Here is a 15210-nt window from a genome sequence, read left to right as displayed (position 1 = left end):
TTTGCACATACCCAAAAAACGGAGTAGGTGTGCAGGCATCTAAAGAAATAAATTATAAGACTAGTCTTTATATATATACTGAACTTCATTATATATCCGTATATTTCTTATCTCCAAACAACTGCGGGAACCATAACGTATCTCTTAAATTGCGCCCCTCTTTACTTCTCTGTTTTCTTTCTTTCTGTCTTTCTTTTTCTTTTGACAGCGCACTCCTTTTTATTCTATGCCTTTTTATTTCACTTACAGGCAATAAAACTTAAATTTTCCTAATTTTAACGATTCCAGCTAATACATAATAATGTTACTGTATCGTAAACCCTACATTCGTTTATAGGGCTAACTGGATTGCCTCGATATTCCGCAACACTTCGTCGATTTTTTCATATTAGTTTGTGTAAAGAGTAACAATAGTTTTTTTTCTGACTGTACATACATACATACATACATACATACATACATACATACATACATACATACATACATACATAATTTAATATACATATATACATATGTATAGGGCCACCGTGGCCGAGTGGTTAGAGCATCGGACTCAAGACTGTCACGACGGCAATCTGAGTTCGAGGATTCGAGTCACCGGCCGGCGCGTTGTTCCCTTGGGCAAGGAACTTCACCTCCATTGCCTGCCTAGCCACTGGGTAGATAAGTCAGCCCAAGTCAGTGCCGGGTAAATAGAGATGGTGACTCGATAAAAAAAAAAAAAAAAAAAAAAAAAAAAAAAATAAAAAAAAAAAACGGCGGAAGACAATGGCAAACCACCGCCTCTAAATTCCAGAAAATCATGGAAGCCATGATCTGCCAAGCGCGGTGGCGAATGATAGAACATCGACTAAGTTACTGTCAAGACGGCATCTGAGTCGAGGTTCGAGTCACCGCGACGTGTCCCTGCAAGGATTCACCTCGATATGCTACCTAGCACACTGGTGCAAGCCACCCAGTCAGCCAGCTGGTAAAGAGAGAATGTTACTTAAGGTAAACCCGCACTCGTGAGGACTGGACTCTACCACGTACTACATCCAAGAGCATCACAACATGAAATACATTAAGTATCAGTGTGACTAGCGGTGGACATACTACGTTAAAAGAATGTCATACATAATATATACATACATACATAATAATATATATATTATATATATATATATATATATATATATATATATATATATATATATATATATATATATATATATATATATATATATATATATATATATATATAACTAACGATACTAATATGAAAAGTAAGAAAAATACTAATCATGATGCTTTTAAGTAAACATAAACGCTTGATCCATCCAATCAATCTATACTCTTAATTTCTCTTTCACTTTCATCTTAATTTCAGACTCTGCAAACGGGACTGGCTGGAAAATGGGCGCAGCCAAATTACAGTAGTCTCAGTAGTCGCGGAATAGTCAATAAGCAATTTGTACACATTTTTCTATGTACCATACTTTCACGTGCGTTATTCACGTTATATTGCACCCTCGATATCGTTCACCACTATTACGTATATTACGGACCTATTTAGTTTGCCAACTCTTTATTATGTTCATGTGTATCGATCTCAACAACGTATTAGTGAACAGAGAAAGTTTGGAATTGTTTATATTGGTGATTAAATTGACTCACTGTCTCCTTGAATAAAGCTCCCGTGGGCTGCTCATTAAGGAAATAATTTGTGCTCTAAATCGCAGTCTTGGCAAGATACGATCTGAAAAAGTATCGAACGTGGAGAACAACAGCTTATTTGGAAACCCGTTCTCTCTTAAACATGGTAAAAGTATCGTAAGTAGACAACTCTGAATGGCTCCTTCATTTGATCAAGAACAATGTACCTGCCAATCATACAGGGCAGGGCTCGGTCGTAATCTATCCCTTGCAAACTTTTACCTTCGTGTTTTGCAAACAACGTCTCAAGCTGGGCTAATTAGCGGTGCTGAGTGGAAATTTTACATTATGGCAGCCCCGGCTTTTGAGATAATATGTCCTGTTATTGAGTTAACAGATGGAGGGATCGTGTGTGTGTGTGTGTGTGTGTGTGTGTGTGTGTGGTGTGTGTGTGTGTGTGTGTGAGAGAGAGAGAGAGAGAGAGAGAGAGAGAGAGAGAGAGAGAGAGAGAGAGAGAGAGAGAGAGAGAGAGAGAGAGAGAGAGAGAGAAACGAAAGAGAAAGTGGAAGAGAGGGAGAAAGATAGATAGAGCGAGGCAGAGAGAGAGAGTTGTGTGTATGTTTGCTTGCTTTATTTGCTTAAATCCACGTTTCCTTCACAACTAATCATAGCCAAGGTCGTGTCTATTTGATGGTATTATTTTTGTACCCAGGAGATTAATTCTGAGTAAATATGTTGCAGATGATCCCAAAGAATCCATCTCGATATTAAATTTCAGCGAGAGAAGGACATAGCTTCTGGGATTATCGTTATTGTCTTTATTTTTATTATTGTTGTTATCGTCGTCAATATTAACACTGTTATCACATAATATCATCTGTATTATCATCATCACCATGATCGTTATCATCATCGTTATTATCACTGTGATCATCATTATTATTGTTATCAATGTTATTAGAAATATTACAATTATCATTATCATTATCATAGTTTTCATTATTATTAATGTAAATATCATTGCAGTATCATTATCATTATTATCATCATCATTATCATCATCATTGTTATCATTATTATTGTTATCATTATCATTGTTTTAGTAGCATTATTATTATTATTATTATTATTATTATTATTATTATTATCATTATTATCATTATTATCATCATTATCATTATTATCATCTATCATTATTATAACTATTAATTTTATTATTAATGTCATTTCCATTTTCTTTATTATCATCAATATTATTATTGTTATAGCTTTTATCGTTTCTTTGGTTACAGTCATTATCATCATTATCATTATCTTTGTTATTATCATCCATATTGCTATCATTATTTATTATCATTACTACTACTACTACTACTACTACAACTTTTTATTATTATCATCATTATTATTAGTAGTAGCAGTATCGTTATTATTATTACCATTTTTATTATCATCGTCATTCTTATTACTATTATTACTGTCATTATTATTATCATATGGTTATTATTACTACTACTGGAATCTTTAAATTATTTCTTTCTTTTTATTACATAACCAATAAATTTATATCATCATCGTTATCATCATAATCATTATCATTATAATTATCACTATTATTATCATTAATGTTGTTGTTTTGTTATTATCATCATTGGTATTATTATGATTATCAACATTGTTATATCCTCATCAATATCATTACCATCACCCTTTCATTAAAATCTTTTATTATTTATTTTATTCTCTAAAAATCATCACCATCCCCATCCATCACCCATAAATCTCCTCGCATCGTCGTCATCGTCATCATCATCATATTATCATACTTTTAAACACGGGGGTTAAAAAAAAAATTGTTTTTGAAATTTTTCTTATTTTTTTTTAAAGGGGGATTTAGAGCAGATCTGAATCGCTGAACCCAAAAATCCCACCCCTTTTTCCCCCCCGATCAGGTCAATTTTTTTAAAACTAAGGAATTGGGAAAAATCGTTTTTTACAAAGTGGAATACTTTGGCGGCATTTTTTTTTTTATTTGTTTTACTTATCATCCGATTTAAAATTTTTTTTTGGGTCTTCCCCCCCCCAAAATTTTAAAAATTATCGCATGTTCCCAAAAAATTGATCGGTATCTGTATTGCCCATAAAAATTTGCATTCCCTTGGAAACTTTTTACAATATTTTACTGATAAAATGCTGAACATCGATCAAAATTTGACCATTTTGATCAGTAGCCCGGGCACAAATAAAGATAGATACATGAAACTAGATTTTTGGTCATTTTGATCTTTCAGTGCTGCCACTTCCGTTTTTTTGAGTCCTCGAATTTTGAAAGCGGCGGGGATTCCTTAAAAAGCCCCAACAGTAATCACCCATCATGATGAAACCCACTGTCCCTGATCCCTTTGGTCTCCATCTCCTTCATGTCTTGATAAAATCCCCCCCCCCCTCCCGGGTCGCTCTTGATCCCAGATTACCCGGGAAAACCCGATCCGGGGGTGAGAATGGTGGGGCCCTTTTTGGCTATGTTGCATCCCGGGTTTTTGAAGGCAGTCAGCTTTTTTGGTGACGATTCGCTATTTTCTACCGGGGTTGTTCCCCCAAGGAAGTTTTTTTCCCGACCAAAAAAATTTCCCTTTCCCACGCTTCCATTCGTTTTAATTTTTGGGTTTTCAAACTCGGGAAATCTCTTATGAGCGGACGTTTTGAGGCCCGGGCAAAGAGGGCCAGTTTTTCAATTTCTCGATGGTCACTCCGGGAAAAAGCAGGGCACAGGTGATTTAAGAAAGGCCACCCCCCTTTCCAGAGTTTTGGTAAAACGCTTAATAAAGCCAAGTTTAATTTTGCAGGGGGGGGAAGATTTCCCGTTTTCTGTCCCCCAGAGGGGGGGTTGATGGCTTTTCTTTGAGCAAACTAGGCCCCAATTCCTCCGCAGAGACCACTCTTTTTTCGTGAAATGCTGAGCTGGGTCCCTACTATCCCCCTTTCAAAAAGCCGGGTAAAAACCGGGACTGCTGTCCCAACAAAAAGTTACCATTTCAGGTCAACACAGATCACCACCATGCTGACAAAAACGAAAATTTTTTCCAGCAGAACTTCCCCGCTTTATACTTCTCCTTTTAGTGTAAAACGAGTGAGCCAGCGGTATAGAGGGAAAAAGGGTTTTTCCGTTGTGCACCAGAAAAGGGTTTCTGAATCTCTTTTCTGCTGTAAAAAAACAGTCTCCATTTTTACATGTTTGGGAAATTTGGGAATCCAAATTGTGCAGAAGCGTTTAAAAAAATTGTACAAAACCCAAATCTTTCTCTTCAGAGAAAAAAAAGAAGGGATTTTTTGATGTCTGTTGCGGTAAAAGTTTATGCGAGTACTGGGCAGAAAGAAGGTTATTTTTTTTCAGTCCCTTTATGCCAACAAATTTGGGGGGGATGACTTTGGCATGTTTTAGGTCACGCATTTAAAATCATTTTGCTCCTTCTGGGAAAAGGGGGTGCGAAGGGGTCTCGGCATCATCGCTAGGAAATACTTCCCTTTATTGTCTTTAATCTGGGAAATTTTTTGTCCTTAACTAAAGGGAAATTCTGCTGTGACAGGTAATGGGAAAATTTAACACAGTGAGGTTTCAGGACGACGTTTCTGATTCAAGGTCAGGATACTTGGGGCTGCTCTGGTTTTTTCTGTTGATCCCCGTCAAAATTTAAAATTTTCAGAAGTAACAGTCCTGAAAATGGTTTTTCGGCTCTCTCCAACCATGGAATTTCCAAAAATTAGCCCCTTCCTTCTTTTTCCCTGGTTTAGCGACGTAGATAAATCCCGGGGCATTTCTTGCAGACCATGTGAGGCGCCCCAAACTTTTTCCTGAAACCCAAGTTTTTATGCCAAAAAAAAAACCCTGATAAAACACGTTTTCGGGAAAATTGGGGACTGGTTTTTCCCGTTAGGAAAAAAACGGTGGTTTTTGCCGCAGACGTAGCAAAATACACCGGGGGTTTTTTCTGCAAGACCTTCTGGACGATCCCTATCATTTTATCTGAAAAAGGCAAAAAAATCCCGTTAAACAAAAAATTGGGTCGCAAATTGAAAATTATTTTCGTAAAAGCCCGCCCCGAAAAAGGGAAAACCCTTATGTAAAGAAAAACAACCTTAAAAAAAAATATTTGGCAATTTGACCCCAAAACTAAACCCGATTGAGCCAAAAACCAAAGTTTTTTGTGGATTCGGCATCCCAAAAATTTTCTAAAAAACAGTTAAAAAATTATGGACGATTTTTTTTTTTTTTTTTTTGCTTTTGACCAGTTTTATCATTATTTCTGTTTTTATTGTTTTTTTTATTATTATTAATTTTATTATTATTTTATTGTTGTTTGTTATTTTTTTATTATTATTATTATTTTTCTTTTATTATTATTTTATTATTATTTTTTTATTATTATTATTATATTATTATTATTATCATGAATTTGATTATAATAATAATGATAATGGTAATAATTACAAGAATAAGGATGACAAGAATAATGATTCTACTACTATTATTGCTGGATTGGTATCATCACTTATCAAACATTATTTTTATAAATATTTTTAAATTTCGTATCTATACGTAAACGATTTCTTTTGATATTTTTAACTGCCAAATGATTCAAAAGTCAAACTTCAAAACACAAAGGGAAAGAGAGAGAGAGAGAGAGAGAGAGAGAGAGAGAGAGAAAAAGAGAGAGAGAGAGAGAGAGAGAAGAGAGAGAGAGAGAGAGAGAGAGAGAGAGAGAGAAGGGGAGAGAAGAGAGAGAAGAGAGAAGGGGGGGGGGGGGGGGGGGGGGGGGGGGGGGGAGAGAGAGAGAGAGAGAGAGAGAGAGATTGACAAAAACGACAGACAGACAGACAGAGGGGCAGGGCGGGGAAAAAAAGGGGCAGAAAAAGAGGACAAAAACAAAAAATGGCAAAAAAGACCAGAGGCAAAAAGCAACAAAACACAGCCGAGCAGGGGCCAAAACAAACATAAAAAAAAACAGAAAAAAGGGACAAAGAAAACACAAAAAAAACAGACTGACCCGACAGGGACAAATAAATAAAAAAAGAAACGAACAGAGACATACAAACAAAGCGAAAAAATGAAAATACGAACGCGACCACCAGTCGCCTCTTAAGCCTCCTGTTCTTGCCTGTAATTGGGGAAAATGACCCTTCCGGGGAACCAGCAGTAAACAACCCTTAGCGGACGGCTGAGCTTCAGTGGTAGTTCGACCTGAGTAATAGCATAAACGACACTGCTTGAACGAAGTGGTATTCAAAGGGCCTCTTGAGTTGCTGATGTGCTTCTGCAGCCTAAGTCTTCATCGTCCTTCGCTAGTAAGCTGTGTGTGTGTGACCCTTTGCTCTGCTCGATCGCATTTCTTCCTGTTTTCTTCTCTTCCTCGTTTTCCGATTCTTGATTACCACTTACTCCTCTTCCTTCTCATCTCCCCCTCCTTCCCTCCCCTTCTCTTCTTCCCTTCCTCCTCCTCCCTTTTCCTCCCCATCCCCCTCCCTCTCCTCATTTCCATCTTCCTCATCCTTCTCTTCATTCTTCTCATTCTGAAACTCCCCCTCTTCATTCTCCTCTTCCCCCTAATCCCCCTCCCTCCTCCTCCTCTTCCACTCCCACTTTAGGTTCTGAGGACATCGAAGGGCGTGTAATTATAACTCATGCAAGGATTCATTTATACGCAACCTGGTGGGATCCGAACAGAAGTTCCTCATGGCTTCACGATAATTAGCGAGTTCTGATCCCCTCTAGGGCAGTCATGGACACTTAGGAGGATTAAGTAATCATCCCCTTGAGTTGCTCCCTTGGATAAATCCTGGGCGAGAACACTTGTGAAATAGGCAGCCAATTAGAGTGAGCCTCGGAGAGAATGTACACACACAGACTTCCACGAATGGACGCAAATCCGGATGAACACGTGTACACGGATGCATACATACAGTATGTACATATGTACATATATACAAACATGCCTGTGCACACACATACACACATATACATATTTATATACGTGTTTATATACGTATTTATATACTATACTTTTATATACATATTTAAATACACATGCGCGCGCGCGCACACAAAACACACACACACACACACACACCACACACACACACACCACACACACACACACACACACACACACACACACACACACACACACACACACACACACACACACAACTAAATCTCCAGAAACGGTATATCTTATCAGGGTATATCTTATTTCATAAATATCACATGTCATCATCCCTTTCACGGTTTAATAATTATAGTATCTACAATAGGCTTAATTAAAAACTATATTTAGACACTGACCATGAATCGACCAATCTATTATTACTATGTAATCTGCTACCAGTCTTTCTAATTACAAATCTGTTAACAGTATATCTGTGTGGATGTCCCTGTCTCTCTCAGTGTGTGTGTGTGCGTGTGTACGTGTGTGTGTGTGTGTGTGTGTGTTGTGTGTGTGTGTGTGTGTGTGTGTGTGTGTGTGTGTGTGTCTTCTCGACTGTAGATATGGTTGCCGCCTACTTTTAAGATGCCAATATATAATACGATTTGATTGTCTATTTGGTCCCTTTCTTAAATGGGAGTACCTTTGAGTCTACGTAAGTTCTCGTCTATGCTCACAGTACCCGGGCAACAGTACCCGGGCAGACACACTGAGCTGCAGTCTCCTTGTCCCTCCACTGAGCAACGCAGGCGACACACCAGGCGAGAGGTAAGAAGGGCTGGTGCATGGCTTCAGAGTTGAGGTGGAGGAAGAAGTGGAGGGGGAGCTAGAGGTGGAAGTGGACGACTCGTGAGCTGAAGTGGAAGAAGAAGAGGAAGAGGAGTGGGAGGAGGAGGAAGAAGTAGAGGAGGAAAAATAGAAAGACGAAGAGGAGGAGGAGTATAACCCATACAACACCGATGTAAGAATTGACGCGAGAAAGTGATTGAAGCGAACTAGCGATTAGTACCTGTTAAGTTTATACTTAAAACCAGCGCTATTGGCCACTGAAAAATTCGTAAAGGGACATTTTCCTTTCCTCATATTAAATAGGCTGCATACAGAAAATCGCCCAAACAAGGTAATTGCACACACAACACGAACGCGCACAATTGCATTACAAACAAAACACATACCACATGACGATGACTCATGAAGTTGCCAAGAAACAACCTGTTCACAGATTTATCACTACATGATACATTTGAAGCTTATCATATGATCAGTTCGCGTTAAGGACGATAATGCAAAGGTAATGTCTGTCCAGTTTGTATCGTGTTTAACATATCGAAAGGAAGCGTCTTATCATTGTGTGTGTGTGTGTGTGTGTGTGTGTGTGTGGTGTGTGTGTGTTGTGTGGTTGTTTTGTGTGTGTTTTTTGGTGTGTGTGTGTGTGTGTTTTTGTGTGTGTGTGGTGTGGGGGTGTTGTGTAGATTTTCCCATGCCTCCATTTCTCCCTTCTTTCGTTCTTTCTGTCTTTCTTTACTTCCTCCCTCCTTCCGTTTCTTTCTTCCTCATGCCCTTCCGAAATTGCGAATTCTTTTCCCACAGAACTCTACTAACCATCGCAATTCCCTCCCACTCCCAATATTTTTCACCTCCTTTTCCTATCCCTCTCTTTCTCTCAGTCACCCGCCCTCTCCTTTCTCCTCCTCATGCACCTCCACCTTTTTATTAATTAATTTAATTATATTTAGTTATTATTATTATTATTATTATTATTATTATTATTATTATTATTATTATTGTTATTGTTATCATTGTTGTTGTTATTATTATTATTATTATTATTATTATTATTATTATTATTATTACTATTGTCATCATTATTATTATGATTATCCTTTTCCTCTTCCACTCCAATTCCTCTTCCTTCTTCCTTTTCCTCAACCACCTCCACCTTCACCTCCATCTCCATCAGCAGCAGCAGCAGCAGCAGCAGCAGCACCACCACCACCACCACCACACACCACCACCACCACCACCACCACCACCACCACCACCACCACCCACCACCACCACCACCCACACCACCACCACCACCCCACCACCCCCCACCCCACCACACTTTCACCACTACACCACTACACCAATACCACCACCACCTTCCACCCTCCTTCACCCATAACACATACCCCCTACCACCTTCATCAAGGAGAAATCCTCTCCCTGTTGCCAGAAATAACCTCACTTACAGATTGTCGAGACAGCCATAAGGAGTCTGCCTCTTCCTAGAAATTCCCTCCTTACCTCGTCACTCCGTAGCGCAATCTCCTTCTCCCCTATTGGTCAGAGGGAGGGGTCGCTCCTCTTCATCCGCCCATTGATTCTGGGCTTGGCCAGGGAGATCCCAAAGACGGATATTTGTGTTGTTTTTTTTTTTACATATCTATCCTCCGGCTTAAGGATAGGGTGTATATCATGGCGCCGTAAGAGCTCGGTGGTGTTTCGCATCTTTGTTTTGGACTGCGATATCTCATTCTCTTCTTTGTCTCTCTTCCTGGCCTTTTTGTCTTCGTCTCTTCTTTCTCTCTCTCTCTTCTCTCCTCTCCTCTCATCTCTTCATCTATCTCACCCTTCTTCTACTACATCTTCTATCTATCTATTTCTCTCCCTCCCCTCCCTCCCCCTCTCCCCCCTCCCTTCCTCCCTCTCTGCCCCCTCTAAATTTTTATTTACACTGTATATCTATAATGTATATAAATAAAATATTCATATACATAACATTCAGATACAATACCATAACATACCAAAATACAAAAACACACAAAAAACCCAAAACCAAAACAAACCAAAAAAAATATAATATATATATTATATAATATATATATTATATTTTATATAATAACATATGTACTTATATACACAACATCTAAAATCTATTTATTTTTGTGTGCTTGCTGCGCGGGGCGTTGTGTGGTTTTGCGGGCAGCGCGCGTGTTTTTTTATTGAATAAAATTGTATCTGTGGGTACTTTCAATGTAAATTGTAACCCGATTTATTAATTGCATGTTTTAATCCGGATTTTATGTATTCTACAAATTTAATATGCCACGACTTCTCCTTGAGTAACATCTTGAGTAATCTAGCAATGTATTGTATCAGTTTGTATTACATAGCAAAAAGCTGGGAAATTCAATGCAATTAAATGTAATACTATAAGCTTAGTAATTTGTATTTACTAAAAATTATTCATGCTTAGGCATACCATGTTAGGAATGATGAGATTATCTAATTTTGAAAATCAATGGTTCTTTACCATGGACTATGCCTCCTCTAGGAATGTGCCCTTCCCCTCTACGCCCTCTTTGATCTGTGAATACTATTCTCTCCCAGATTAATGCAAATTATGAATAGTGTTCTTATTTATATTATTTTACTTATTTATTTGAGAATTAATCAGAACTTATTTCACTTATATTATTTTGACCAGTTCCGTTATAAGAGATAACAAATAGAGAAATTCATCACTTTTTCCCAAGAGGTTGCGCTCCTCCATTGGAAGAAATTAATAAACGCCCCCCACTGCTACTTAAATATACGGTCAGACTCATTATACTGTTGCAGGAAAGATTCTCATCACACAACCAAAATCTTTCTGTATAAAGATTTATATTTTGCTTTATTTTCGGACTAAATCAGATAGTAGAATATCCGTTGAAAATTTGTTCAGGTAAAGTGCCATAATGACTGCGCAGATAGAGATTCACAGCACAAAGCATTATTAAAGACCAGTACCCGTTAAACCACTAAGCTCCTCACCTCAAGCCCCGCAGGACATCAATTTTTCAACACTACACAGTAAAGCCTTAAAAAAAAAGGGAGGAGAAAAAAAAACCCTGATATATCCTGATATACCATACATAATCCTATATATCCATTCTTTCTATAGTAATTATAGGTGTAATATATATATGTAATTAAATACACACGCGCGGACCATGGGTTCCGCGAAATTCACCAGGGAAATATTTTCACCCTATACGGAAAATAACAGATACAAGACCGAGTCACAACCAAGAATGAGAGTAAATTGAACCATTTGCAGAGACCAAGGCTGTAAGAACAAAACTATGGGTGGTTTGTCTCAGTAAAGTGAAACTGTTCATGCTGAGAGAAACGAGTTTAGCAGTCGGCTGATTCCCTTGGTATTTATCGTTCATTATATCTGTGATCAGTTGGCCTGTAATAATTACCCCGAAGATCACCATAACGGAATTGAGAAGCAACGAAAGGAAACTTTGTTGCAACTTGTAGCGAGGATTACTGCTACTATACTGGTATTGAACGCTTTTTCTTTACAAAGTTTTTAAATTCAGGCATGTAAATACCATCATTGCAATAATATCATTGTCAGTAATTTCTCAGAAATCAAGATTATTCTAGATTGACAGTAAAAAAAAGGATTGTAGTGAGTTTGTGGCACTAGCTTGTCGGTCCCCGCCAAACACCTTAATAAAATATTAGTTTGTCAGAAATCAGGACTATTAGACTAGTAATGGACTCATGAAACAGGTAGTTGTGAAAATGCACCTAATTACTACTCCTGTTAGTCTACCTGTGAACAACAACCTACCTTTCAAGGTTTGTCTGATGAGCTAAAAGATTATTGACAGTGCTATGGAACATTATTGATCGGTGCACCCTTTGCGATAAACAGCGATTACTCCGAAGACTGGGCGAGGTTCCTAATACCTGGGTTTAGGGGAGTGAGTTTTAAAGACACTTTCCCGAGGATGCAAAAATGAGTGATAAACATTGGTAGTATTACATACTTTCAAATAAAACTTTACATTTTAATTCCTATACTGATAGTAGAAAAATGCCGTCATCCTGTAATAGCTTTTGTAATCGCTTGTAGTCATAATTCTTCGTTATAAAGACTGTAAGTGGGACTACTGTACGTCCCACTATAGTGAAAAAGGTAAGGAATGTTACCGTTTTCATTTTGAAAGATAGCGTAGCTAAACACCCTACAATCTATCTTTTTTTTTATTTTTTATTTTTTAAATGCAAAAAGCTGTACGAAATGGTTAAATACACTGTAGGATGGTGGTTTACCCTTAACAAAATGCCTGCCGATAATAGGAGTGGCTTTGTTATGGGGCTGATCATATTCCATTCCTAACAGCAGGTGTGTTACGAGGCTAAAGAACTGGACACGTAATACTGACCGAGGTTTGCTGCAGAACAACGAATGCATAAACTAAACAAAAAAAATGATTATAAAAAAAAAATATGTTATCTTGTTTTTCTTATTTATATATAAAAAGAAAAATTGTTGGGGGATATTTGAAAAGAAAAGTTTCTTAACTGTAGCAGGAAATAATTAAGGAAAATTACTATTATTTATGCAGTTGAATGCAGATCTGATGCCAATGGAAATATCGATAAGGATTCTGAATATATATTAATGCAAATTATATTGTTATTGCACACCATAATAAAAAGATCGTCACATAACCGCACTCTCTCGGATTATAAAACTGCCGATGCATTGCATCAAACTTAGAAAAAAAAATCTTAATTTCGATTGAAATTGAAAAATATAACCTACCATTTTTCTATTGCTGTTTTTTGTTTCCTTCTATTAGGTAGTTTCTAATTTCCTTCTTCTCCTCACCATTCTCTTAAATCATCGGTCGTTGCCTTTTTAACAACCAACATAGGCTACTATACTTTAAGCTGTTTCTTTACATGGGGGTTGAGCCTTCTTTTACACTCCGTTTTCGTGACTTTTATGTGGAAGGATCGCGTGATTCTGCTTACAGTTTTCTCCTTTAGCTGGCGAAAAGGTGTGATTGTGGCTTAACGAGAATATTAAAGAATCGGGGAATGTACTCAACACGATGTATACAATACGATAGAGGCATCCGATAACAGAATGTATATAAGAATACATTTACAGCTAAAAAATGGCAGAAGTGAAATAAGCAAGACAATTCTTCATGAAGATAACATGGAAATAAAGATTTTACGTTATAATATGTATTTTTCACTAGATATGAGACAGATTATATCAGATTGTGTGGTATAGTGTTTTGACAGAATCGTTTAACTACATCACTATATGATTTCAGCATATCAAAGTATTCTCCACTTATGCATTGTATTAAAACAAATGCAAAACTGTATAAATCCACACAATTATAATAAGTTGATGTATTCTCATAGTATAAAATCTTAGTTTGCGGCAGTGTGTCAGTGAGATAGTCAGTGCACAGATGGCATCCGCACATTATGATCATACTCCGCGTTTCGAGATATATTACAAAAATTGGTCATGTCGTATTTAGGGTTATGGACCAGGGACCCACTTGTAGTTCAAAAGAGAAGATGGGGGCGGAGGGACATAAAAAGCATAGAGTGAAACTTAGCGGTGGTGAATGCACAGTCTCGTATTCAGACACAAGCTTCAAAGAGGACAAAGACCCAGAAAAGATCACATGTCATCCATCGATCTATTAATAAATCGATCCATGTAGTTAAGTAAACTACATTAATCTAACCCCACCCCATGTTCCGCCAAGTGTCATGATGGGTTCTTAAACAAACAAAACTGCAGTGTGCCAAAATTGGAAGCGGGTGCGCAATTTCATTGAGGGATTTCCCTCGCCAAACTTTGGATTTACTGAAGTGGGGCTGAAACACAATCACATAGGTTGTCGGACAGATTCCCACCCCCCCCCCCCCCCCCAAAACCATTTATAATCCTTGCATTTCTGATTCTTTTTCCTGGTTTACTTTAAAGAATCTTGTAGTTTTTGGTAGATATGTGTCAACACTGAGGACCAAGTCAGTTATTTAAAGACAGATCACATCATCGTCAAAAAGGGCATACAACATAAGCATACAACAATCATAGGATTGTTGTATGCTTTCCCCCAAAAATTTAAAAAAACATTATTCTATATAAATGCACACACGTGCACAACACACACACACACACACACACACACACACACACAAACACACACACACACACACACACACACACAACAAAAAAAAAAAAAAAAAAAATAAAATAAAAAATATAAAAAAAAAAAAAACAAAAATAAAAAAATTTTAAATAAAATAAAAAAAAAAAATTAAAAACAAAAAAAAAAATATAAAATATAAAATAATAATAAAATATAAAAAAAAATTATAATAATTTTAGAAAATATATAATAATAAATTAAAATAATATAAATTTTAAATAATATAAAAAATAAACATAATAAGAATAATAAAATAATTATATTATAAAAATTATTTTTATATATATATATTATTCAAAAACAGATATTATATATATAATATTATGAAATATATATATATAATATTATATAATATATATTTTAATATATATTATTATAAAATATATAATATAATATATAATATATTTATGTATGCAGTAAATATATGTGTGTGTGGGTGTGTGTGTGGTTGGTGTGTGGTGGGTCGGTGGGGTGGTGTGTGTGTGTGGTGTGTGTGTGTGTGTGTGGGTGTGTGTGTGGTGTGTGTGTTGTTGTGTGTGTGTGGTGTGGTGTGTTTGTATGTGTGTATTTTTAAT

This window comes from Penaeus monodon, chromosome 10, assembly GCF_015228065.2.
Source record: "Penaeus monodon isolate SGIC_2016 chromosome 10, NSTDA_Pmon_1, whole genome shotgun sequence".
Classification (NCBI taxonomy): Eukaryota; Metazoa; Arthropoda; class Malacostraca; order Decapoda; family Penaeidae; genus Penaeus; species Penaeus monodon.
This window is presented reverse-complemented; position numbering follows the sequence as displayed.